This window comes from Protopterus annectens, chromosome 1.part1 (genome assembly GCF_019279795.1).
Source record: "Protopterus annectens isolate FY-2018-M chromosome 1.part1, PAN1.0, whole genome shotgun sequence".
Classification (NCBI taxonomy): domain Eukaryota; kingdom Metazoa; phylum Chordata; order Ceratodontiformes; family Protopteridae; genus Protopterus; species Protopterus annectens.
This window is the reverse complement of record NC_056726.1, coordinates 562455593-562482581: the sequence shown is the minus strand read 5'-3', so window position 1 is coordinate 562482581 and position 26989 is coordinate 562455593.

Genomic DNA, 26989 nt, shown 5'->3' with positions numbered 1-26989 from the left:
TGACACCTAAAATATACTAATAAAGCATAGTAACTCAATCCTGAAAAAAATCATAAGGATAGAGAATTCACTCTATTCAGAATGGATTCAGGATGTATTATCATATTCTGTTTATTATATGCTCCATGCAAGAGGTGGCAAATGCTTGGCTTGTAAAACAATGTCTCATCCAGTTCTATTTGAAAGTCTGTGCCTAGAATGCATTGATGAGAGAGATAAAACAAGAATAAGGAACCAACTGCTAAAAAAAGAAAAGATTTAAAGGAACCCCATATTTTTGTCACTGTACTGCTCTTAGGCTGTTTTAACAATATTCTAATATTTCCTAACTTCCTGTGATCCTACAAAAGCTGTTCTGAGTGAGTCTGCCAAAATATTTATAAGTTTTGCAAAGTTTTTCTGTGTTGTAAACATTTATCAGGATTAGTGAGCTTATTTCCAAGGATTCCTGATACTGCAGGAATTCTTAATTCTGTTGTAAAGCATTTGATAGAGTCTATATTACACCATCGAACGATGATTAATGAACCCCATTTAAGTGAAAGCTTACAATGTCGAAACCTCAGAACAAAAAAATTAAAAAAAACTTTAAAACATTACATAAAGTGGGGGGCTTCACCCCCCTCCTACTTAAATATACCAACTCCGAGATCGCACTACAGTGCCAAAAACGGTAAAGTAACGGAACCGGCCAAGTGAATTCTTTCTCAGGGAAAGAATTCGCTTAAAAGCCACTTCACTATTTTGCCTTTTCTTTCTTTTATATTCTATCAAGACGCATTCGACAGAATGCGTCTGCGATTACATAATAGGAACCCATTTGACACTGCACTGCACTTGAGCTCAAAGCCAGTTTGCTTTACATCGGTAGGGTTCTTTTGGACTCTGGTGGGAGCAGAGCGCTACATTTAACCCATCCAAGGTGGGAACTACTAGTCAATAGCTTATTGTGTTTTTTATCTGATTGGCCTGAGTGTTTAACTTTATAAAAGTCTTTTATCCTACTCATATAAAAGCAGATGTGCAAATGCGGTTTCCATGCTTGCATATAAACATACCTCTCCAGTTTAAAATCTCCTATAGGAAATGCTCTTCATAGTCTCCCACTGTTCACAGTTGCTCAAAGAGCTGCTAGCTTGTGCAGAGGGTGGTACCACTGCAGGTAATCTAATAGTATACTAAGAAACACTCTTACTTTTACCTTTAAGTGACTCTCTCTTACTCCTTCCCATCTAGAAATTGTGTTTCCTTGCCTTACATGGCATAGGCTGTATTCAGACCTGCTGAATCTATACTGTTTGGTGTCACTCTGCTCTTGGACCAGCCATCTTACATTGGGAAGGCCTCCCAGCTCAGGATCCATCTGAGTTGGGGATTGCTGGAGAAAGGCTCAGTATGGGTCTTTCCCACTGGTGGTTGTGTTAAAACTGTTTTAAGTTTGCCTGTGTGTGAGCCTTGCATTTGCACAGGTTTGTGCTCAGTTTAGTGGAGCTGCTCAACCTTTGGCAACTTTGGCCATGGGTCTGAAGTGCATCTGCATTGAAATCGAAGGTATTCATTGAAAAAAAAAAAAAAACTGAAAAAATAAGTGTATTTTATGCCAGGACTGTACTTTAACTGTATTTAATTGAATTGCTGCTTCATTTTTGCTATTTGTGACTAAGTCGAGCTAGCTCACTTCCTTCACACATACTACATTCAGAATGGATGGGCAGTTTCCCATCATTTCCCCTGCTAGCTTGATTGGTATGAGCATCTTGAGGCAATGTAGCAATTGGTTCATGTATACCGAGAAACATTTACTCCTAGAACAAAGTAACAGCCTATGTGAGAGATGCAAAGACACTGTGGAATTGGAGTCAATTCTCTCATGTAAAAACAAAGTGGACATCAAACAGGTCGTCAGCAGACATGCTTCACCTCTCACACAAACCTCACATTTCACACAAAATAAGGTCATGACACATAAACCCACATGTGTGGAAATACTCACTAAAAGCCTACCAAAAGAATACCACTGAGTATAACAAAACCACTACACATATCATCACACACACCCATGTCTCAATAAATAAGCCCCTAAGGCAAAACACATCAAATGTCTTAGTCATAGATGACTCCATAGTGAGACACACAGATGTCCCTCTCACCAGACTGGACAAGAAAAAGGTCACGGTTAGCTGTTTATCAGGTGCCAGGATCCGCCAAATTACACATGCACTCAAGTAACTCAAGTACTGTTATGACTCTGTCATAGTCCGTGTTGGAGTGAATGACCTGAGAAATACCTCTCCGGACTATATGAAGAGAGACATAATGGAACTCTCTGATTATGTGTCCCAAACAGGTATGTCCCTAGCCCTAAGCAGTATCCTACCCTCACTCAGGATGATGCCACAATATAAACAAAAAATGATTGACTTCAACAACTGGATCAGCTTCTGGTGTCAGTCTAAGGGGATCCAGTATCTGTCATCCTGGGAGGATATGGTAGACAGACCTCACTGTTTTGCTAGAGATGGTCTGCACCTGTTCCCCCTAGTCTTTCAGATACTGGCAAAGGCCCCCTGATTCCCCCATAGTGCCTTTTTTAGGCAATGTCAAAACAACAAATTTTCCAATGTAACAAAAATCTAACCAAGACAAACTCAATTTTGTGCTGCTTAATGCTAGGAGTTTAAGCACAAATCTGCACTCCCTGGAAACACTCCTCAATGTGGAGGATGCTGATGTCTGTGTAGTTACCAATGAACAGCAATTGAAGCTCACTCACTGAAGCTATCGCTAGTAGAACGCATAATATTTTGCAAAAAAGCCAGAGATACCAATGTAGAAGGGATGTAAAACAAAAGTAAAAGCAGTAAAATCTTTATTTGTTTGCTCTATGCACTATAAAACCACTCAACACAAACGGACAAGTGCTTTCGGCGAAATTAGCCTTCTTCAAATCCGTATCTTTAAAAGTCAGAGAACACAGTTTAAAAAACATCATACATCCAATAGAATCATTCCTTTCATGCATGATCCATAGCATTAAAACTTGCTGTTAATCCTTCTTTCCTTTAGAAAGGGCTTGATTGGAACATTCCCATTCAGCCCAGGAGGAAAGTGCGCTCTTATATTCATGATCCAACGTGCTTCTTCCACTTCCGTCCTGTTGACAATGTCTCCTCCTCTAGCAGTCTCTCTAATTGCAGACAGCACCATAAACTTAAACGAGTGATCAGCATTACTTAAAAGATGCATATATAATGCATTAGTTTGTACCTTATTCTTCACATCTGATAATGTTTAGATATTCTTTCCTTTAGCATCCTGTTTGTTTTGCCTATATAAAAGGCAGGACACAGTGTGCAGGTAGTGATGTAAATTACATTCTGCTGTTGCAATTTGCAACACCTTGAAATCTGTACACTCGCTTTGTTACTGAATGGATAAATATATAACTGGTATTTATCTCTTTACAATGACTACAGAAACCACATTTGCGAGTTCCTTTGTAATCTGTCTCTCCTTTCTTCGTTTCAAAGCCATTTTTGTTACATAGAAGTCTTTTCAGATTCTTTTTATTCTTAAAGGCAAAACTAGGATGCTCCCCTACTATTTCTTTTATTCTCAAATCAGAGGTCAAAAGTGGCCAGTGCTTCCTAATAACTTCACATACAGCTGCGTGATCAGAACTATATGTAATATTAAATTTCAATGAGTTCCTTTTGCCTTGTTTATTTTTTCTCTTTTCTGGCAGTTTCAATTGATCTGAGAAGTATGGTTTTCCTTTATTCTCACGTAGCTCAAATAATTCTACTACATTGGTTTCTACTTCTTTATATCCTCTTTCTATGAAGTTCTTACTCAATTTTTTCTCTTCTTCCATACAAATCTTATCTTCTGTACATAGTTTAGAAATATAGATTCTTTGATTAGCCACTATATTATGAAACACATGCCTTGGATGCATACTTGAGAAATGAAGCATGTGATTCTCCACATAGATTTTCTATAATGTGAAGTACTTATACCTCCTGTGCCTAGACATATTTTCACATCCAAAAACTCTATTTGTTCTTTTGAGGAGTGTAGATCAAATTTCAGAAAGCTAGTCGTATTAGTTAAGCATACCAAATATTCCTTCAAAGATACCTCATCCCCTTTCCACAGAATGAAAGTGTCATCCACAAATTTGTTATATAGGATAATGTTATTCTTCCAATGGTTAGCTATATCAGAGAACCATTGCTTTTCCCATTGTACTAACACCAGGTTAGCATAACTATTGGCACAGGGGGTCCCCATAGCAACCCCCCATCTCTGCTGATAATAAGTGTTCCCATATAGAAAAACATTGTTTTCAAGTACCAATTACAAAAGGGAACAAATTAGATTCTCCTCAACATGTTCACTATTCAAAAAGGCTCGGATTGCTCCAATCCCATACTCATTAGGGATGGAAGTGAATAGACTATTTACATCTATTGTGACTAGCAATAACTCATCATAACTCTTTACTTTCTTCATAGCTTTATATAGGTTGTTCAAAAACTCAGCTGTGTCTTTGACAACCGTCTGTGCTTTGGATAATACTTTTTTTCAGTTCTCCTTCTAGATAGCTTGAAATGGGTTCCATCACCCATCCTCTGCCTACTACAATTGGGCACATTGGTGGATTCAGACAGTCCTTATGTACCTTTGGTGATCCACTTATAGTTGGTACAGTAGGTTGTTCAACCTCAAGAAAATCATACAATTCTTCCCTATGGTACGGTTCATCAGCTCCTCATACAATGCATCCTTCACATTCATTATAAGTAAATTCATATCTGGGAATTTCCAATCAAGCCCTTTCTAAAGGAAAGAAGGATTAGCAGTAAGTTTTAATGCTATGGATCATGCGTGAAAGGAAGGATTCTATTGGATGTATTATGTTTTTTAAACTGTGTTCTCTGACTTTTAAAGATACGGATCTGAAGAAGGCTAATTTCACCAAAAGCGCTTGTCCATTTGTGTTGAGTGGTTTTATAGTGCATAGAGCACACAAATAAAGATTTTACTGCTTTTACTTTTGTTTTACATCCCTTCTACATTGGTATCACTGGCTTTTGTGCGAAATATTGTGTAGTTACCAAGACATGGTTCAAGGCTGCTGAGAGCACCCCAGCCATGCAAGGCTGCAATGCTTCCACATGTTCATACCTCAAAATGAGTGTGAAGGAACCAAAAGTGGAGGTGTATCCATCTTCATTAAAACCCAACACACTTTGAGACTGGTCAAACATCATGACTCTCTCAAACTACTCCATGTCCAATTAACTATTGGGAAGATACAATACCACATCATTGTTAGCTATAGATCCCCACCCTGAACCAAGATAAGCACACCACCTACCTCAATTTACTGGAATCCCTCATCATACAGCCCAACACCTTAGTAATGGAAGATTTCAACTTTCCTTCCATAGACTGGGGAACATAATTGAGCAAAAACACTTTCATCCAGAGGTTCCTGGACTTTGTTAACACAAATGCTCTGGAACAGATAGTATGCACCCCCACTAGGGGCTCTAATGTTCTGGACATATTACTCACCAACATGGGGGTCACTGTACTTCCCTATGCATGATGCTGTCACTGGTTAGGTCAGACCACAAATCAATCTTGTTTGAAGTAACTATTGGAAATGACACCCTCACAGGAACAAAAATTATAAAAAACTTCATCAAAGCTAAGTACAGCCTACTAAGTGATGGTATAAAAAGCTTCATACCACCAGCAACCACAGACATCAATGATCCCTATGCAGAAGTGTATGGAAATTCCCTGTACAAGCACTTAAGCAACTGCATAAACTCTGCTGTACTTTTCTTCCCATAAAAGCATCCCACTGTGGTGGACTTCAAGTATTTACAGATTATATAACAAGAGGAAGAAACTGTTGCCCAAAAAGAGGAATATCAGTCTGCAGAGGAAGATTTCCCTCCTAAGAGAACAGGTCATCTCTGTTTTATGTAGAGATAATTTAATCTCTAGAGTACTTGCATGTATTTGGTGATACTGTACAAAGCCACTTCAATAGCCTTGCTATTCATCACACTTACTAATTGGTTAATAATAACATTGCACAATACAATTGAATACCCTTTGGTAAGGGCCTTTTTAGTAGCTGATAGTAGTGGTTGGTGGCAGTCAGTACTACCTTACAGTCTAGACAGAAAGGGGGCATAGCCGAAGAATCTGTTCCAGCCTTCCCCAGGAGTGTCTGTGTTTATATATAAATCAAATCTCAAAGTGTTTGTGTGTCAGCAACCTGGGCAAGGACATGAAACACAGGTTGAGCAGAGAGGGTGCTGGAGGGTTTGGCTTGACCACTAGGTTGAGATCTGAACCCTATAGCTGTGCCAATGTGGAGTCCTGTTGGGGATCTAGAGAGAAAGGGAGAAACCAGCCCCAGGCTGACTGTGATCTCTGTGTGCTCTTAAGGGCATTGTACTTTACTGTGTGTGTACTTGTTATCCTCCCAATGTGGACGTCCCTCACTGGTACTAGTGGTGAAGATTGAGGGTCCTTGATTACTGGGCATGTGCATGGGCATCACATATTAATTAAGGGTAATTGGCTGGCAGTGGTGGGATATCCACACCACATAGGCTTTGGGTACCGTTCCTGACCCCTTTACTCCATGGTAAAGTTGTAAATGTACTTTCCAAACTGTCTGACAATTATTTTTTTTTAAACTATAATGCTGTAAAGAATTGTTTGCTAGAATTTTTTAAGCTAAAACCTAAAGCTTATAGGAAAAATGTTGTGAGGATAGACGCAAGGCAGGTGAAAGTGTGTTTGAGTATGTTGCTGAACTAAGCACTTGTTTTCATAGATGGGTGAGTGGATGTCAGGTCACCACTTTTGAAGGGCTGGCAGAACTTTTGGTGAGGGAACAAGCACTTAGCACATTTTGCCTGAGGACATGAGGATCTGGTTAGCTGATAGACAATGCCTTATTGTAGATGAGTTGGGGAAGAAGGGAGACCTATACCTAGCAAGCAGGGCATCCCTGGACAGGAAAGGGACACCCAATGCTGCTCATGGGCATAAGGGAACCCATGGTGGGCAGCCCAGATTGCTCCAACAGAATCTGCCAGTAGCAGGGGAAGCCACTAGTCTAGCTACACATCCAGGACCTAGGGTTAAATGTTTTGAATGCAACCCATGGGGCCATGTGACATGTAGATGTTCCCAGAAGCAAGGTGTTGAACAAAAGATGAGGGAGCCAGTAAGTGGGAAAGACAAAATGCCAACAGTAGGGTGTCTTGAGACAGCAAGGGTACCAAACTACCACAAGAGGTTATATCCTATCATAGTGAATGGCAAAGAGACCATTGCTAAGAGAGACACAGCCTCTGACATAATCATTGTGAAGCCTGCGATGGTTACAGAGGAGCACTACTTGCCTGGGCAGTCTACTCCAGTCAGAGCTTTAGGAGGGACCCAATTCCAAATACCTTTGGCTAGGGTTCACCTTGACTGAGTGGGTGGAAAAGAAAGCCAGGAAGTAGGTGTGTTTGAGCATATCCCTGCAGATGTCCTGATAGGGAATGATTTTGATAATGCAGTACTATGTGCTCATGCAGTTACATGCAGTCAGGCTTGGAGACAAGCATGTGGGTCTGATAGCCTGGGGGAGACCCAGACAGACTGCACACTTGCAGCCAGGACTGTTGAGGTGGTTACTTCAGGGAGGGAGCTACTCTGTAGCAGTGAGACTGAAGGTGAGCCACAGCTGCTTGTGGGTACTGATGTTCCCTTGGACAGAGTGACTGCAAGGGCAGAGGTGAGTAGTAGTACCCAGGATGACAGTAAGGCACCACTGCCAGAGCATGCCAGACTTCCTGTGGAAGGGGAGCTGGAAAGGGTTACAAAGAGAGAGTTGAGACAGGCTCAACTCTCAGACCCTACATTACAAGGCCTGAGGCAGATAGCTAGTGAGGCACCTGATAATCAAGGGAAGGGGGAATCTGTATACTGAGACAAAGGGTTACTGTGTACAGAGTGGACCCCTGAGGGAGGTCTAGAAGGTGAGAGAATACAGCTGTTGGTAGTGCCTAGAGCCTACCATCTGGCACTTCTAGTCGTAGCCCATGATATTCACTTTGCAGGTCATATGGGCATAAAACATATGAAAAGACGTATTATGCCGATCTTCTATTGGCCTGGGATTTCCAGAGATGTAACAGGGCACTGTAGGACCTGTGAGCAGTGCCAAAAGGTAGGCAATGCAGGAGATAAGGGGAAATCTCCTTTGATGCCTTTGCCTGTGGTTGAGGAGCCATTTCAGAGAGTAGCTATGGATATTGTGGGGCCTCTGAGTACCCCAAGCTCCACAGGGAAAATGTATATCCTAGTGGTAGTAGACTATGCTACAAGATACCCTAAGGTAGTGGCTTTGTCCTCCATTGAGGCAGAAAAGGTGGCAAATGCTTTGTTAGAGATTTTCAGCAAGGTAGGTTCCCAGAAGAAATACTGACTGGCAGAGGTGCCAGTTTCATGTCAGATCTGCTGGCTTGTCTGTGGAAATACTGTGGGGTGAAGCACCTAAAGACCACCCTCTACCATCCCAAGACTAATGGCCTTGTTGAGAGGTTAAACTCTACACTCAAGTCCATGCTATGGGCGTTTACAGACCAGTTTAAGAGGGAGTGGGGACAAATATTAGCCCCATCTGTTGTTTACTTACAGAGAGTTTCCCCAGGAATCCATGGGTTTTTCACCCTTTGAGTTGCTGTATGGGAATAGGGTGAGGGGACCTCTAGATTTAATCCGTGATGAGTGGGAATGTGAGTGTGAATCTCACAAGGAGTCTGTTGTGGCATAATCCCAAATCACAGGACAAGGCTCAGGGAACTAATGGGCTTGGCCCAGAAGAACCTGGCAGAAGCCCAACAGCAGAAAAAGGTCTGGTATGACAAGAATGCTCGAGCTAGAGAGTATGCTGTAGGGCAGCAGGTAATGGTTTTCATTCCTGCCAGACACAACAAACTGCAGGCAGCCTGGAGGGGACCCTACAAAGTGGTAAGGAAGGTCACTAATGTTAACTTCATGGTGGAACTGCTAGGCAGGAGCACAACTTGTACCATGTTAACATGATGTACCCTTACCATGATAGGAAGTCCCTTGTGCTGAGTATTTGCAGTGGATTTCAGGAGAGTCTGAGGGAGATCTGGTGACTGATCTCCTGAGTGAGGCTTGGACTGACACCTCAGTGGAAGGGGTAGCAATGTCCCAGCAGCTATCTCTTACCCAGGTTCAAGAAATCCGAGCAGTGTTACAGAAGTTTGGGAACATGTTCACTGGGGAACCAGGGTTCACCCACCTGGTGCAGCACCAGGTGGATACAGGACCCCAAAGGCCTGTTAGGCAGACCCCTTATAGGGTGCCTGAGAGAGTCAAACAGACTCGAGGGAGGAGATAAGAAATGTTGAAACAAGGGGTAATTCAGGATTCCAACAGCCCCTCGCCCCCTCCCCCCAGTGGTGCAGGTGCCAAAGAAGGATGGCAGTATCAAGTTCTGTGTGGACTACAGGAAATTAAATAATCACACAGAGTCAGATGCTTACCCAATGCCTAGGACAGATGAAGCCCTAGAGCAGCTTTGTGGGGATAAGTATCTTACCACCACTGATCTTACCAAGGGTTACTGGCAGGTGCCCTTGACTCTCAGTGTTAGAGAGAGGTCAGCCTTTGTGACTCCTTTTGGCTTGTATGAGTTCACAAAGATGCCCTTTGGGATGAAAAATGCCCCAGCAACTTTCCAGAGGCTGGTAGATCATATCCTAGCAGGAGCAGGAGGGTTTGCCCTTGCTTACCTAGATGATATTGCCATCTACAGCCATTCCTGGAAAGAGCACCTTCAGCATGTCAGGGAGGTGCTGGACAGACTACAGAGAGCAGGGTTGACCATTAAGCCCAGCAAATGTCAGGGGGTTTGCCAGAGGTCTCCTACCTGGGACATAGAGTAAGGAGTGGTAAGATCAGGCCAGAACCTGCCAAAGGGAAGCCATTCAGGCATGGTCTGCACCTGTTACCAAAAAGCAGGTGAGGACATTCGTAGGGACAAGAAGGTATTACAGAAAGTTTGTCTCCAGTTATAGTACCGTAGCTGCTCCCCTCACAGACCTGACAAGGAAGAATAGGCCAGATAAGGTAGTGTGGACACCAGCATGTGATCAGGCGTTCCAGAAGATTAAAGAAGCTTTGGAAGGATCCCCAGTGTTAGCCAGTCCAGATTACAGCAAAGAATTTGTTGTACAGGTGGATGCTTCAAACCATGGGGTGGGGGCTGTACTTAGCCAGATTTCTTCAGAGGGAGGCGAGCACCCAGTAGTTTATCTCAGTCATAGGCTCCAAACCAGGCAGGAATGTTATGCAGCTGTAGAAAAGGAATGTCTAGCTATAGTGTGGGCACTGCAGAAACTTCAGCCTTATCTTTATAGAAGGAAATTCACTGTAGTTACAGATCACAATCCCCTAACATGGTTACATTGAGCCAACCAGAAAAATGCCAAGTTGCTAAGGTGGAGCCTAGGGTTGCAAGCATAGGATATGTCAGTGCAGCACCGCAATAGGATTAGCAATGCCAACGCAGATGGGCTCTCAAGACAGCGAATGGGGTAAGGTATACCCAGATAGACTCAACCCTCTCAAGCAATGTTTTTCAAGGGTCACTTGAAAAACTAGCTTGAGTTCTCTGGGTGGGGGGGGGGGATTGTGAAGGCCACCAGTATAGCTAGATAGAATTTTGTAAATAATTCTATGTCATTGTAAATATTAATATGAGCCACAGACTTGTGTAACAAATGTAAGAAAACTGTATTATGTTGTGAAGCTTCCAAAAATTTAACCACAGTGTACCCTGCTGGAAGAAAGCTGTTAAGTAAAGAACTGTACAACTTTGTTTGATCTCAAGCTTGGAGACAGGATGTCTGGGCTATGAAGTTATATCTATCATATTAAGACAGAGATAATTTCTAGATTTTACATGTGAAGTGCCCTTTATTGCTGCAGCTTCCTGACAGGTGCAAGAATACAAAGATATGTTAAATTTTAAGTACTGTGACCCTGGGAAACTTCAGCAGAGGTGTCAAGAATTATGTATTCTGAAATTACTCAGCAGTACAGTGTATTATCAATTTATAGGCTATCTCAGAAAGAAAGAAGAATCGAGTAAGAATATCCACTCACCAACACTTGCTTGCTCTGTATGTAAGTACTATTTAGAGCAGTGATTTCTCTTAGAGGTAGATAGGAATACAACCAGATTAGTCTAGCTGATTTCTATATTTATGTCAGACTATCCTACAATATTGTTTTAAAGTATTTCTTGTGATTTCTGAACTCTGTAATGTCATTGTGTTGAAGTAATAAGTATTGTCTTGTGTTTTTATCATTTATTATTAAATATTTGTAAACCTTTTAACTGTGGCTGTTTTGTGTAGAGATAATTTAAGCTCTAGAGTACTTGCATGTATTTGGTGATACTGTACAAAGCCACTCCAATAGCCTTGCTGTTCGTCACACTTACTAATTGTATAATGATAATATTACTCAGTAAAATTGGACACCCTTTGGTAAGGGCCTTTATAGTAGCTGGTAGCAGTGGTTGGTGGCAGTCAGTACTACCTTATAGTCTGAGCAGAAAGGGGGCATAGCCAGAGAACCTGTGCCAGCCTACCCCAGGAGTGTTTGTATACAAATCAAATCTCAAAGTGTTTGTGTGTCAGCTACCTGGGCAAGGACATGAAGCACTGGTTGAAAAGAGAGGGTGCTGGAGGTTTTGGCTTGACCACTAGGCTGAGATCTGAACCCTATAGCTGTGCCAGTGGGGAGTCTTATTGGGGATCTGGAGAGAAAGGGAGAAGCCATCCCCAGACTAACTCTGATCTCTGTGTGCTCTTAAGGGAAATTGTACTTTACTGTGTGTGTACTTGTTATCCTCCCAATGTGGATACCTTCTCTGGTGCTAGTGGTGAGGATTGAGGCTCCTTGATTACTGGGCCAGTGCACAGGTGTCACACTCCGCTTCTTCTGATTTCCCCCATTTGCTACTATTATTACTGTTTTATTTGCATTCAGTTTCATCCCATGTGCCTTCAGTTTTGCATTTCATTCCCCTGTCCTTTGCTGAAGTTCTTGCTCAGAGTCTGCCTGTATGATCACATCATCTGCATTAAGGCAACTTTTTGATCTATCACCACCAACCTGTTTGCTAATGTTGTCCATCACCAGTATGAACAACAGTGGACTGAAAGATGAACCCTGATATACACCCACTCCCACTGGGAACCCATCTGTGAGTCTGAATACTGTTTGTACTTGAGTCATTGGGTCCTTGTACATGGCCTGAACTAATTCATGTTTCTGAGACCTTGAAACACTGCAGTACTGCCCAAATTAACTTTCTTGTGGCCTTGTCATATGCTTTCTCCAAGTCAAGAAGTGCTCAAATGGACTCTTTCCTTATCTTTAGCTTCATCTCAACTATCTAAATTCTATACTCTTTTCTGGAGCTTTTCTGTCTGGGCCTCCACTGAAAATGGGCTCCTAGCCTAGTCGGACTTTTCCCGGTTAACATATGTAATAAATAAATAAAATAAATACATAAATCTGTGTCACTGCAAACATTAGCTCGGTTGAGCTGCATTCTGATCTGAATCCAAACAACTCACCTCTCATCTTGCTTTCTACTATTTTCTGTATTTCTTTATCAATCTCCCTCTTCAGAACTTTCATGCAATGTAACAGTAGTCTGTTACCTCTTTACTGTCCACATTTATAGATGCCCCTTTATTTTTGTACACAGGTAACTTTAAGAATATTTGGCATCCATTTGGGATACACCTTTCATTCCATACTGCTATGAATACCTTAAGGAGCCATTTCTTGCCTATCTTACCCAACTCTTGTTCATATCTATTATGACTTCATCTGAACCTACTGCTTTCCCTGACTTCATTTTCCTTAGTGCTGTTTTTACTTCTTCTAGGTTGAGCTCCCCTTCTTATTTCATCATTGACTATGTCTGGGGTAGCACAGCTTCTCTGGGGGTTTCTCCCTTCAGAAACTGCTGGAGGTTCTCTTCCCAGCTGTCTTTTTTGTGCTCTGTATTGGTGAGCAGGTTGTTGTCAGCATTCTATATGAATAGCATCCGATGACTATCTTCTTTATATTTCTGTCTTTGCTTGCAACATGATAGAGTTTCACTGTGCCATTTACTGAGTCACTTTCTAGAAACTGGTAGAGTGCCTTTGATGCTTTGTTCTTTGCTATTGCAACTCCTCTCTTAGCCTATTTGTTAGGACCCAGTATTCCTTCTTAACCTGGCCTATCTTTTCTATGTCCCACTTTTCCCTGCATTTCTTTCTTTGGATGCCTTTCTGGACTTCTGCATTCCATCACCAGCTTTCCTTCTGTACCTTGCTTCTTTTATGGCCTAGTCATATTATATCTGTTTACACATGCTGGTATGAGGCACTGACATTCATCTTCAGTTACACTTATTTCCTCTTTTTCCTTGATGTGCTAGAACCTTGAGCAATTCCTTAAACTGTTGTGTTTTCTCTCCAGTCAACTTCCACATTTTCCTCCTGGTCTCTGTTGACCTTCTCTGATCACTATTGCAGCTGACTGTGGCAACCAGAGGTGGATGCTGTGAGCCAGTTGTTTCACTGGGTATAGCTTTGCAATCACTGTTTCGACCCCAGTGCCCTTTCCTTACTATTGCTTCTACTAGACTATTGTTATCAAATGTTAGATAAATAAATGCATTCAGCTAGTGATCTTAGTTACAAGCTCATCGATAACTTCCTTGTGAGGTCCACTGCATGTAGCTCAAATACACTGAACCACTATGTGGATCAAATTTCCATGATAAAGAAATTCAGTGAAAACATAATATACCAGATTAAAAAGTAGAATAGTGCAATAGATGCAGGCAGTAACTATAAGAAGCTGTCATTGTATTGTACTGAATGATAGCTTTTAGGCCTTGTGACTGGAAAGTAGGAAATTATCCAAAAATGAACATAAATATTTTTTGCAGTGCTGTATAATTCTAAGTTCCTAAAACAAAATTATTTCTGTATAAAGCAAGCTTTAGAATTCACTGTGTCATAAACTTAGCTTTTAAAATCTCAGCAGCTAACATAAGCAAACAAATGCTTCACTACATACAAAGCGAATCATACTATACAAGCAAAGTAGAAATCAAATAAAACTTATTTGCTGGTGACACAGTGCTTTCCCATAATCCCAGTTTTGTGAGCAGTAAACCAAATAAACCAATTGACGTCACAGTACTTCAGAGTAAAGGGAATATTTTCTTTTTTGTAAGCAATGTGTTCCTTTTGTCTTTGAAATAATGTGACCTTTAAATTTGTATTTTTCAATTGTGAGGATAAAAGAGGTACAGTTCCATTTGTTGCGGTCTACAGAGGGGAAAATACATATATAACTGTATTAGTTTTTTTTTTAATTGCTGTACTTTTGCACTTTCATTTTTTTACATTATTTGTCTTGAATGAACCCCTATCTCACTGACATTTGCATTGGTCATTCCTTCCAGATCCAGTGTGCTATCTGATGCAAACATACTAGACTGAACTGCTCACAGCACTGAGCTCTGTGGTATTACACTCCTTGCTCACATTTCCTCTGACACACCATTTAAAAACTGCTTTCTGCTTCAGATCAAACAGACATCCTATCAACATAACTCTCATCTGTAGCAGAAGGTCCAGACTTTTGCCTCATATTTTGGTCTGTTCATCATAAAATCACCAAATAGTAAGTCACTAAATAATGACATATATTTGTGTTTCAGAAAAATGCATACTAACACAAATCCTGGGGTCTATGTTAAATCATTGAATGCTTAAAAAAATGAACGATGATTTATTAAACCCATGTAAGTGAACGCTTACAATCTTGAATGCTTAGAACAGCAATATTTTTCAAGGGAAAAAAAATTGCTGTTCCACAAAAAAAAAAAAATAAAACATTGCATAAAGTGGGGGGCTTCACCCCCCCCCCACAGCCCCCCTACTTAAATATACCAACTCCAAGATCACACTACAGTGACGTAAACAGCAAAGTAACAGAAGCTGCCAAGGGTTTTCTTTCCCAAGGAAAACATTTGCTTATATGCCGTTTTGTTATTTTGCCTTTTTGTGCTTTCAAGTTCGATCAAGACACAATCGAAAGAATGCGTCGCCGATCATTTAATAGGAATCCCAAATCCTGTTACTTTCTCAACTTTCTTAGTTTGTAAGAGCAGTAGTTAAAATCTGTCCCTATTTTTGGGCCTTTGGCCCTAATGATTTTAGGCTTTGTTCAGATTTCGTACACTAAGAGGTTCAAAAGTATACTTGTCAACAATACCTCTCAACTGTCCAGATTTTTGCCTTTTATTTTTTGTCTGTTCCTCATAAAATTCTGGTTTTCTGGCAAATCACTGGCTACTTTTTGAGGACTGAATTCAGGAAATAATGACAGACATTTGAATTTCAGACTTCATACAATTCAGAAAATTCATGCTAATGCGAAACCTTTTACTCTATCAACTTTCTAAGTTTGTAAGAGCAATAATTAAAAGCTGTCTGTATTTTCAGGCCTTTGTACCCTCATTTTTTTATGGCTTTGTCCAGATTTCTTGCTGTAAGAAGTTGAGAGATATGTTATCAATAGTGCAAGTATCCTAGCTCTGACTAAGGGACCTAGATACAGATATTAAAAAAAAACAGGATGGAGATGGAGCCTTGGTAGCACTTATGTATTCCACATCAGCTACTGGGATTTTTATCATCTGGATAGTCAGCAATGGAACCTATGACTTATAGACAACTGTTAGGTGAAATGATTATAATTTGAAAACGATGGGCTGCTAGCCTTCTACTAAATTTACAATATTTGCATCCAAAATTAAAAACATCTGTAGAAGCTGTGAACCAAATCCCACAAGGAAAGACTTAGGGCCAGGAAACTCTGCTAACATAGCATAGCAATTATTGGGCCAGATAGGAGGTATTTGTTGCTGTCTGAGCTCAAGGGCCATTATCTGTGCAACAATATTTCAGGGTAACGTCAACTTTTGCACTGAACAGAATGACATTTTGTAAAAATCCTGCAAGAAACTCAAACTACTTAAGTACAAATGAATGCCTCTGAGTAAATAAAGACACGTTGTCACAAAGATATAGATTATCTATGATAAAAGCTAGCTTCTGATTTATTGCTAAAGTATGTACATGAAAGGGACTCTAAACTGCAGTGCACCACATCCCATAGACTTATAAAATACTATTAAATGAGCACTGTGTCACCAGAAAAAAAAACCTAGATTCTTTAATCTAGTGCTCTCTGCAACACCAGCAAGAAATGCCAAATGGGTGAGTTCACACATGCCTGTAATACCAGTGCATTTATCTTTCTTGCTTAATTACTTAAGACGACAACAATGTGGTGAACCCCACTTCCCCTGTAATTCATTAATTTGACTTTTAAAAACATTTCTTGGGTGGTTTGTAGTGTGACAAAGGACTTTGCAACAAGATACATGGCATGTTCTTTTTTACTCGCAATGAATGCTTAAAAAATCAAGAATATTCACTCAGCAAAACCACAGAAGTATTTTGCACTCATTTCGTTACCAGAAAGCTTGAACATTGTCATGACTTCCTATGATTTATGTAATCCATTAGTGTTAAATGATTGGCAACATACCTCAAACACATATGGTTTTTATTCTTGTTTTTTGTTCTCATGTTATAGGACCACATATCCATAAAATACATATCTACATTTATAGCAAAAGTATATGTACTCCTTTTTATGCTGTTATGTGCACTTCTTTATCTCTGGAAGGTAGAACGTTCATTATGTATGTACTTTTATTTTCTTGGCTTGTTTTACTATACATTATACAGTCTGATATGCATATTTCACTTGTTTTCACATAGCTTAGCACAGTATTTGTTGGCACATTTGTCACATTGTTTTTGGTTATAACCTACATATTTGCTAATTAAGGTAGAATACATATGTATAAAGAGAGAAACGGCTTCAGGTAAAACCCAGGTACACAAAACCAGAACTATATATAACCAAAAGTACACCGAGGTATCACACAATAGCGTCTTTAATAGCACAAAAAATAAATAAGAACAGTGGTAAGCGCTTTCACAAAACTAATTGCTTCATCAGGAAGCAATTAGTTTTGCGAAAGTGCTTACCACTGTTCTTATTTATTTTTTGTGCTATTAAAGACGCTATTGTGTGGTACCTCGGTGTATTTTTGGTTATATATAAGGTAGAATACATATTTAATATATTGTTAAGAGGACTTAACAGCACTTTTAATTTATTTCCTAAGTACAGCATTCCATATATCTGAATGTTACACATTATACTTATATTATGGCTGTAAAAATCTTTAGACCTACTAATATCGTATATATATATATATATATATATATATATATATATATATATATATATATATATATATATATATATCCGTAAATAAGACCTAACCAGAGAATAAGCCTAGCATGGTTTTCCAGGGTGGTCATGATATAAGCCCTACCCCAAAAATAAGCCCCAGTTAAAATCATCAACAACACATGATGGACGTGTTGAATTACAAAATAATAATATTATTGACACCTGTTGACGGAGGTTATCATACTCTGCTTGCCATTTTCAGACAATTTGGACACCCAACTTCTTCTCTTTGCAGAAAGTCAAAAGAATCTTTCCCTGGGAGTCCTCCCCGATTCTTACTGTAATCCTAATCCTCACTCACACTTGACGTTTGAGATTCTTGGCCCATAAACACTGGCAAGTGTACTTTGATTGGTCAAAGTACAGACAATGCACGTAAAATGTGCACACTTGATAACGGATGGGTGTGGTTGTGTCTTCTTAACTGTCACCATTTATGTTGCTACTCCTGTTTCTATAAGTCTTCAATTACCCCCCCCCCCAGGCAAGATGAGTGCAAAAAGAAAGAGCTATTCCATTGAGTACAACAAAGGAATTGTGGAGGACTCCCGTGGAAAGAATCTGATGGGTTTCTACAAAAAGAAGAAGTTGGCTCTCCGAATCATCCGCAAATGGTGAGCAGAGTACGATAACCTCAGTCAACAGGTGGACGAGGGAAATGCTAAGAAGTGCAAGTGTGGATCAGGTTGGCAACCATTATTTCTGAGCTGAAAGACATAATTTGTGAATGGATTGCTAACAGGAGAGCAAAGGCTTTGGTTGTGCGCAGGGCTGATATACAAGCATATGCCCTTGCAATGGCCCCACAGTTAGAAATATCCCCAGAAGAATTCTAAGCATCACAACATTGGCAGGATGGCTTCCTTCAGTGATATGAACTGTCTCTAAGAAGATCGGCAACACTGTTCAAGCTGGAAGATACTGAAGTTATTAAACATGTACTTGCATTCAAGTCCTTTGTTGATGGCATTGACTTTTCTAAATACCAACTCTCCAACATGATTGCTATGGATGAAACTGCAGTGTTTATGGGCCAAGGATTTCAATCAACAATTGATCAGAGAGGTGCCTTGTCAATCTACATTCCCTCCACTGGTTACAAAAGTGCACGTGTTACCAGTATTTTGGCAATTCATCTAGATGGAAAGAAAACCCCAACTCTTACCATTTGTAAGGGCACAAAAGATAAGATTAAACATGTTTCAGGCATTTACATTCTTGAAACCGAAAAAGCCTGCTGCACACAAGCAGTTATAAGGAAGTGGGCCGATGCAATGCTGCCACTTGTTTTGCAAGGTGGTGCAAGAGCTCTGCTAGTCTGGGATTCACCCAGCACTCACAGTGCTAAAGACATGAAGAACTTCCTTGTACAGAGAAGAATAGATCAAATAATGATTCCCACAGGAATGACTGCCTATCTCCAGACTCTTGATATTGCAATAAATAAGCCATTCAAGGACCATTTGAACATGGAACTCAATGACTACATTGAAAATAGAATGGAGAGAAATCAGCCTGGAAACTTTGTGAAGCCTATCCTGCAAGAGGTTGTGACTTGGATGAAGAATTCATGGGATAAAATCACTGACAGCTGTGCTGCCAATGCACTGCGAGCAGGCTACATGGAAAAACAGTGCTCATTTAAGGAGAGCTCTATTGCTGGGCATGACAGATTGGGGTCAATGGTTCTACAAAAAATGGAGTCACAAGAAATTCAGGCTGGAATTCAGGGGTTGGAGACTTATGACAAAGTTCCAGAAGAAGATGACATGACTGTATTTGAATAACTTTTCCATTATTGGGGCAACAGAATGGATTGCTTCTGCTTTCAGCTGCCAGCAAGCTCTTGTCAGTTTTTTGACTTTATTGTATTAAAGTAGCATTTAATTATCAAGGGGTAATTACAAAGTAAGGCCACTAGTTCCCAGACTTCATTTTTATGACTTTCCATCATTCTTCTCTTACGGTTTGGGTAAGGAATGAAGAAAGCATCACCACTCAAAAAGTGGCAGTTATTCACCTGTTTTATTCCCCTCATCCAATACACATGTATTGAGATTTTTCTGCACTTTCTGTTAAGCATGAAATATTGCACTGTGAAAGCCAAGGTGTAGATATTCTGAAGTTGGAATGTTTGTTGCACTGTTTATGTAGAATTCTCACACAACTGTTAACACGTTACCTAGAACTGTTGCCCAATAACAGAAAAGTACCAAATAAATGTTAATTTGTATACATGAATAAATGTTGATTTGTGTACATGAATGAATGTCGATTTTTGTACATGAATAAATTAATAAATGTAGATTGTTGTACGGGGTGGGGGGTAAATAAGACATCCCCTGATAATAAGCCCTAATGAGGATTTCGGCTGGGGAAAAGTATAAGACCTGGTCTTATTTTCGGGGAAATATGCTATTCATATGTATATATATATATATATATATATATATATATATATATATATATATATATATATATATATATATATATATATATATATATATATATATATATATATATATATATATATATATATATATATATATATATATATATATATATATATATATATATATATATTCATATAAAATGGGTCTATTAAATTTGACCAGCAAGCTCAAATGTCAATGTCACTAACGAATATATATATATATATATATATATATATATATATATATATATATATATATATATATGGGATCCGTGCAGATGTTCGAAGTTTCACTCTTTGAACCCATTTCACCGAGTCCACTAGTTCGAACATTGACTTTGGCAGTCACACTACAGCGCGGAATGGAAATATTCCCTTTTCCCTGCCGTAGTGCGATCTCAGAGTTAGTGTATTTAAGTAGGGGGGTGTGGGGGGCACAGCCCTCACATGGGGGGTGCAGGGGGGCTTGCCCCACTGCAAAAACATGTTTCAGTGTTTATTTTTTTTGGGTCGCCCGGGGAACTAGACTTCAGCGAAAGTGCACTTTTGTTGAAGTGAACTTTCGCTGAAGTAAATTTGTCCATTCTCCCATATATGTTTACAGTTTTGTTTGTTGAATGTTGAGCTGTTCCATTGAATCAAAAGGTGGGATTTTACGTCACACATCAGTTTTATCAACTGTGAGGATTTCTGATTTCAGTAAGTGTGTGTGTGTGTGTGTGTGTGTGTGTGTGTGTGTGTGTGTGTGTGTGTGTGTGTTTGTGTGTGTGTGTTAATGATGACACTTAGGGATATAGCAAAAATTTCAGAAAAGGGGCCGAGAAGTATGAGTGCAAGTATTTGTGGGTTAGGCTTAGGGTAAGAGTTAGGTAACTGGATAGTTTTAGTATTCTTTGTGACTGTAATGAATTGATTTGTATCTGAGTGTATTGTTTAATGGTGCTGTTAGAGGGAAAGACTTTTTCATAACACATAGGGTTAGAGTTAGGGCCAGGGGTAGGGGTGAGATTAGGGTTAGCCATACCTCTCAAAAAATCTGGACAAAGCCTAAAATGATGGGTGGACAAATAGGGACTGATTTTAAATATTGCCCTTACAAACTTAGAAAGTTGATAGAATAATAGGTTTTGCATTAGCATGAATTTTCTGAAGGATGTGGAGTCTTAAACTCAAATGCTTGTTATTATTTAATGACTTCAATCCTCAGCTATTTGCCAGAAAGGAACAGATTTTAGGAGGAACACACCAAAAATATGAGGCAAAAATCTGGGCATTCTGCAAAAACCTGTTCAGTTGAGAGGTATGGAACTTAGCACATATAAGTAAGGTGGAGTATGAGATGAAGGGTATATGCATATCACTATTTACACAAATTTTTTTTTTATTTACTCAAAAGATCCAAAAAAAGAAATTATTTGTTTTCCCTTCCAGTTGCTGTTTGAGTTTTTTGTTGTTCATTTTAGCGAGTGAGTGTCATTGTTTCTTTAAATTTGTACATTGGAGACACACACACACACACACACACACACACACACACACGCACACACACACACACACACACACAAACACACACACACACACACACACAGACACACACACACACACTTTAGATATGTATATATATATATATATATATATATATATATATATATATATATATATATATATATATATATGGGTCTACTTTCATTAGTTGAAGTTAGACTTACCCGAACCACTAAAACGAGAGACGACTTCATCCTTACTATATCGAAGCAATGGATCACCGATATTTTTCTAAGGGAACTGAACCACTTGGCTACCAGGGTGAACTTTGCTCTTTACCTCAGTGTAGTGTGATCTTGGAGTTGGTATATTTAGTTTGGGGGTTTGGGAGCAACCCCCTACTTTAATAGGTTTAATTTGCATCAGTTTTTTTTTTGTTTGTTTTTTCCTGGTGGTCAAGTGGTTTGTTTCCCCTAGAAAAATATTGGTGATCCATTGCTTCAATATAGGAAGGGTTCGTTGAAGTTGTCTGACGTTTCAGTGGTTCAGGCAAGTGTAACTTCGATTAAAGAAAGTACACCCATATATATACTAATATACTAATATATATATATATATATATATATATATATATATATATATATATATATGTGTGTGTGTGTGTGTGTGTGTGTGTGTGTGTCTGTATGATTGTGTATGTGAGTGTATATATGACTGTCCTTACCAGTTAACAAAGTTTTAGCACTTTCCTCTGCCCCCATTTGGTGACCTGTCTGTTAAAATGTTGTCACCTCTGCTTCTCCCATCTTCCCCATTTACACAAAGAAATGACTTGGCCTTTGCTGTGGTGGACTTCTGTGGGTTGCTGTCTGTATCTGCATTGCAGCTATGAACCAGTTTTGTTGAGTGTATGAGCATGCATAACATGCATTTCATAACATAGCCTATAGACCAATCAGTAAAGTCCCTATTTCTATTATTGTTATTAACTAATTCACTTTTAATAAATACGGCTTTTCCAGATAGATTACATCTTTCAACTTCCACAAACTGCATTCCTTCATCAATTATTCTAGAATTATAACCTGTCATAGAGAAATCAGTTGCCATCTTATCAAGTTCCTGGTGGAAGAGCTCTTCATTAGAATTCAGTCTGCTGGCCCTTAGGAATTGTCCTTTGACCACATTTGTATATACATATGTAGGATGCAAGCTTCTAGCATGTGCATATTTAGCAGCCTGTACATTCTTTTTATATGTAGTTGTATCAAATTTCCCATTAGTGTAAATAATACTTAAATCCAAAAAATTACTCTATCTCAGTAATTAAGTGAAAACTTTAAACAAAAGAGTAGTAGTATGTAGATATTCAACAAAATTCTTAAGTGTTTCAACAGAACTCGACCAAAGTAAAAAAACATCATCCATGAACTGTTTTTAAAAGACAACCTAATTCTTCAGCAGGTAAAGATTTTTTGACTCAGGGAAAATTACTCTGAATTAACCTAGTCAGCTCCAACACCCTATATGAGAATGAAGCGGAACATAAGGGAGAAGTCGATGGAGAGAACCTCAGAAAATAGATGCACTGATCCACACATGCCAAGAGTATATTAAGGGATTGCTAAAGTATCCTTGAGGCAGAAGCTAAGAAATAACCAGCATGGCCTCAGTATCTCTTTGGAAGGTCCCCATGGCATGCATAGTGAGGGCTGTACATGCCTGAGTATCCACAGGGATAGGAAGTCCACAGATTCCCCATTTACCATCTGTGGGCCATACAAGCTTACTAAAGCCACTGAAATTTATCTGTCAACTCTAAACTTATCAAGAATTTCCTGATTATCAAAATTGTAAAGAGCAATTCTTTGCTTGCATCTTTGCCTTCTTTGCCATCAAGAATTGCGGGGTGCCTGTGATTTTGGTTTGGCTAAGATAAACAGCTCAGACCATGCCAGCAAAAGAAAGCATCTTTGTTAAATGCAAAATAGATAGAAAAGGCAAGATTCCATTTTTTATAATACATATGTGTATGGCAAGGATACAACTCAAGAAATGACTATGAATACAAAACAGGCAGGAAGGGGGCATATTAGAATAAGAAGTTCTACATCATTTCTCATTAGAATCCCATTAACCCTTAATTACATATGTTTATTTAAGGCTATAGCACACGAGCACAAATAGCCTCTATAAATCATGTCTTGGCTGATCTAACATGCAGAAACAGCAAGCTGCTATTACATTATGTGTAACGACTACAAATGCCACACAGAGTTTTGGGCCATAAACGTTTTGTCAGCTATCACTTCCCAACAATGTTACAATACAGTACTGAAACTACATACTATATCTAGGTATGCAATACTGTTGAGAATTTGCACTATTAGTATTACACAGTAACAGTATACTTTCTTGATGATATGATCAATGTATGCCATTTTGCTGCAGCTGTCAACCACTTCAAGCAATATTTGCCCTTCAAAATAACATATACCTCCTTCAGAAGATGACCCCTGCACCTCCCTCAATGTATTTATTCTAACTTTATGTCAACAAATCTTATGAAACAGAACAATTTCTCTAACATGTTAAATCTTTTAGCTAACCAGCTGTGGCAAATCAAGTTTCACCTTACTTGGCTATGAATCATAGTTAGTATATACCGTTTTAACAGAGTGAGAGTTCTCATGTACATTTGTATGTGAATATTTTATCAGACGAATCTTGTCAAACTTCTTTCTGGATGCTTACCTTGCCATATTGTCAACAAGGGGCCTTTGAATTTCAGTGAATCCATGGACTATATCAGGTAGGACTACATGAGAATGGTAGGTCATGGTAGTCAAACAGACCAAATATGGTCCATTGGATGGAAAAAGTAATGGCAATCCACTCCATTTTTTGTCAAGAAAGATCTATGGTCAAAAACAGCTAGAGGTATGTAAAAATGGCACCAGAGGATGGCCTCAGGTCTAACAGTGCCCAGCATACTACTGGGGAAGAACAGAGTAATGCTAGATGTGATGACGTGGATACATTAAAGTTGGGAGGACATTGATCTACTGAAATCTTTAAAGATGAAAGTCCAGTGTTATAATGGATTATACACCACTGGAACTTGCAATGTAAGAATTATGAATCAAGACAAACTTGATATTATTAAAGTTAAAATGGCAAAAATAAACATTAATATTATAAGAAATAGTGAACTAAATAGCATGGAATTGATAATTGTACATCAGATGATCAGAAGATCTTCTACTGGAGATAAGAATCTTACAGTAGGAATGGAGTAAGCAAAAGGCTTTCAAATCAATGATTGATTACAGCCCCAAAGTGATTGAATGATCTCAATCAGACTGCAAAGCAAAATGCTCAGCACTATAGTGATAAATGTTTATGCTCCAGTTACAGACGCCAAATGGAAGGAAGTCAAGTAGGTTTTATGAGGATTTGGAACTTATTCTGGCTATAACATCAGAAAAACATATTACATTCCAAAAGAGATGATTGGAATTCTAAGTTGATAGTCAAAGAACAGCTGGAGTAACAGGCAAGTTTGACATTGGTATATGAAATAAAGTTGGACACAGACAGTAGAATTCTGTCAAGATAATTCATTGGTCATAGTGAATACTCTCTTTTAAAAGCTTAATAGACAGCTTTATATTTGAATATCACTAAGTTGATATTGAAATCAGACCAAGTATAGATTTTGCATTCCGGGAAGGGCTTGATACAGACAGAAAAAGGACAAAAACTGCTGCAGGCTGTGGCTCAATCAGCTTCTTATTAAAAAGTTTAAAATATAACTAAAGGAATTATGAAAAGCCCCCAGACCAGCTAGAAAAAAGTCTATTACTTTTCTATATGAATATATAGTTGAGGTAAAGAGGATATTTAAGGGATTAGATTTGGAAGATAGAGTAGCTGACAATCTATACACATAGATGGCAACAGAAAGTATTCCAGAGAGAAGATAAATAAAGCAAAATGTCTGTGTGTATAGGATTTATATCTTTCAGATGAAGAAAAAGAGTAAAGAACAATGGACTCATGGGAAAAATGTAATTAAATATAGAGTTCTAGGGAATACCAAGAAGAGACAAAAAGGTGTACTTAAATGAGCAAGTCAAAGAATCAGAAGAAGATAATGGGATGAGTAAGACAAGAGAGCTGTTTAAGAAGTAGACAATATCAAGGGTAGCTTTTACATAAAAAGTGGAATCATAAGAGATGCAGTTTGGAAGCCTTGTTAATAATGCTATAACAAGTGATGCAATTTTAAATGAATAGTTTAAAATCCTGTAATATGACGCTGTTACAGTGCTGCTCTTAATTTGACAGCAAACTTGGAAAATATAGTAGTTACAATTGGACTGTAAAAGTTCAATTTCTATTCCAATTCCAATAAAGGTCAGTGCTAAAAATGAGCTCAATATATCAAGCAGTTGCACCTGTATCATATGTTATAAAGGTGATACTTAACATCCTGCCAGCCAGACTCCAACAACATATAGATCAAGAAGTAGTTGATGTATAAGCTGGTAAATGAGATGAATTGAGATCAAATTGTCAGCATTGGCTGATAACAGAGAAAACTAGGGAGCTCCAGAAAAATATATGAATATGTTTTATTGGTTATTCTAAAGCCCTATATTGCATGGAGCATGATGATTTGTGGCAAGTTCTTATAGAAAGAGGATACCAGATTACTTTATTTGCCTCTCAAGGAATCTGTCTACAGACCAAGAAGCAACATGTAGAACCAACTATGTCATAAATAAAGTGGTGCAAGATCAAGAAAGCGATGTGACAAGGCTATAAACTGTCATCGGACATAATTTATATGGTAGTCCTCTGACTGCTGCAAAAAAGAATTGAAAAATCTGTTGATGAAGGTCAAAGCAGCAATTAAAGACGCTGGTTTGCTACTCAACAATAAAAAAGATCATGTCACCTAGCTCTAACCTTTCTTTTCTAATAGGTAGAGAAGAAGTAGAGACAGTTGACAGATTTTCAGTTTCCTGGGCTCAGAGACCTCTTCAGATTGTGACTGCAACCATAAAATTAAAACGCGTTAATTTTTTAGATGAACTGTGTAACCAATTTAGATAAGATAATAAATGACAAAGGTATCACATTGTCAGGTATATGTAGTCAAGGCTATGATTTTCTCAGTAGTAATATAGGGCTTTGTGAGTTGACCTATATACATGCACCAAAAAAAAAAAACTGGTCAGTAATCAGGAAATGGAGTATTGGAAATAACTTTTGAGAATTTTGTGCAAGATGATCAAAAAATATGTCATCAATTAAAGGAAATAAACTCAGACTGTTGACTGGAAGGTCTGATAGTAAAACTAAAACTCATATAAATTGGTCATATGATGCAAAGATAGGATTAACTGGAAAAGACACTAATGCCGGGAATGAATAATGGCAAATAAAAGAAGGGGCAACAAAGGGTAAGATTGGTAGGCAGTATTACTGAGGTCATGAATATGCAATTACAAGAACTGG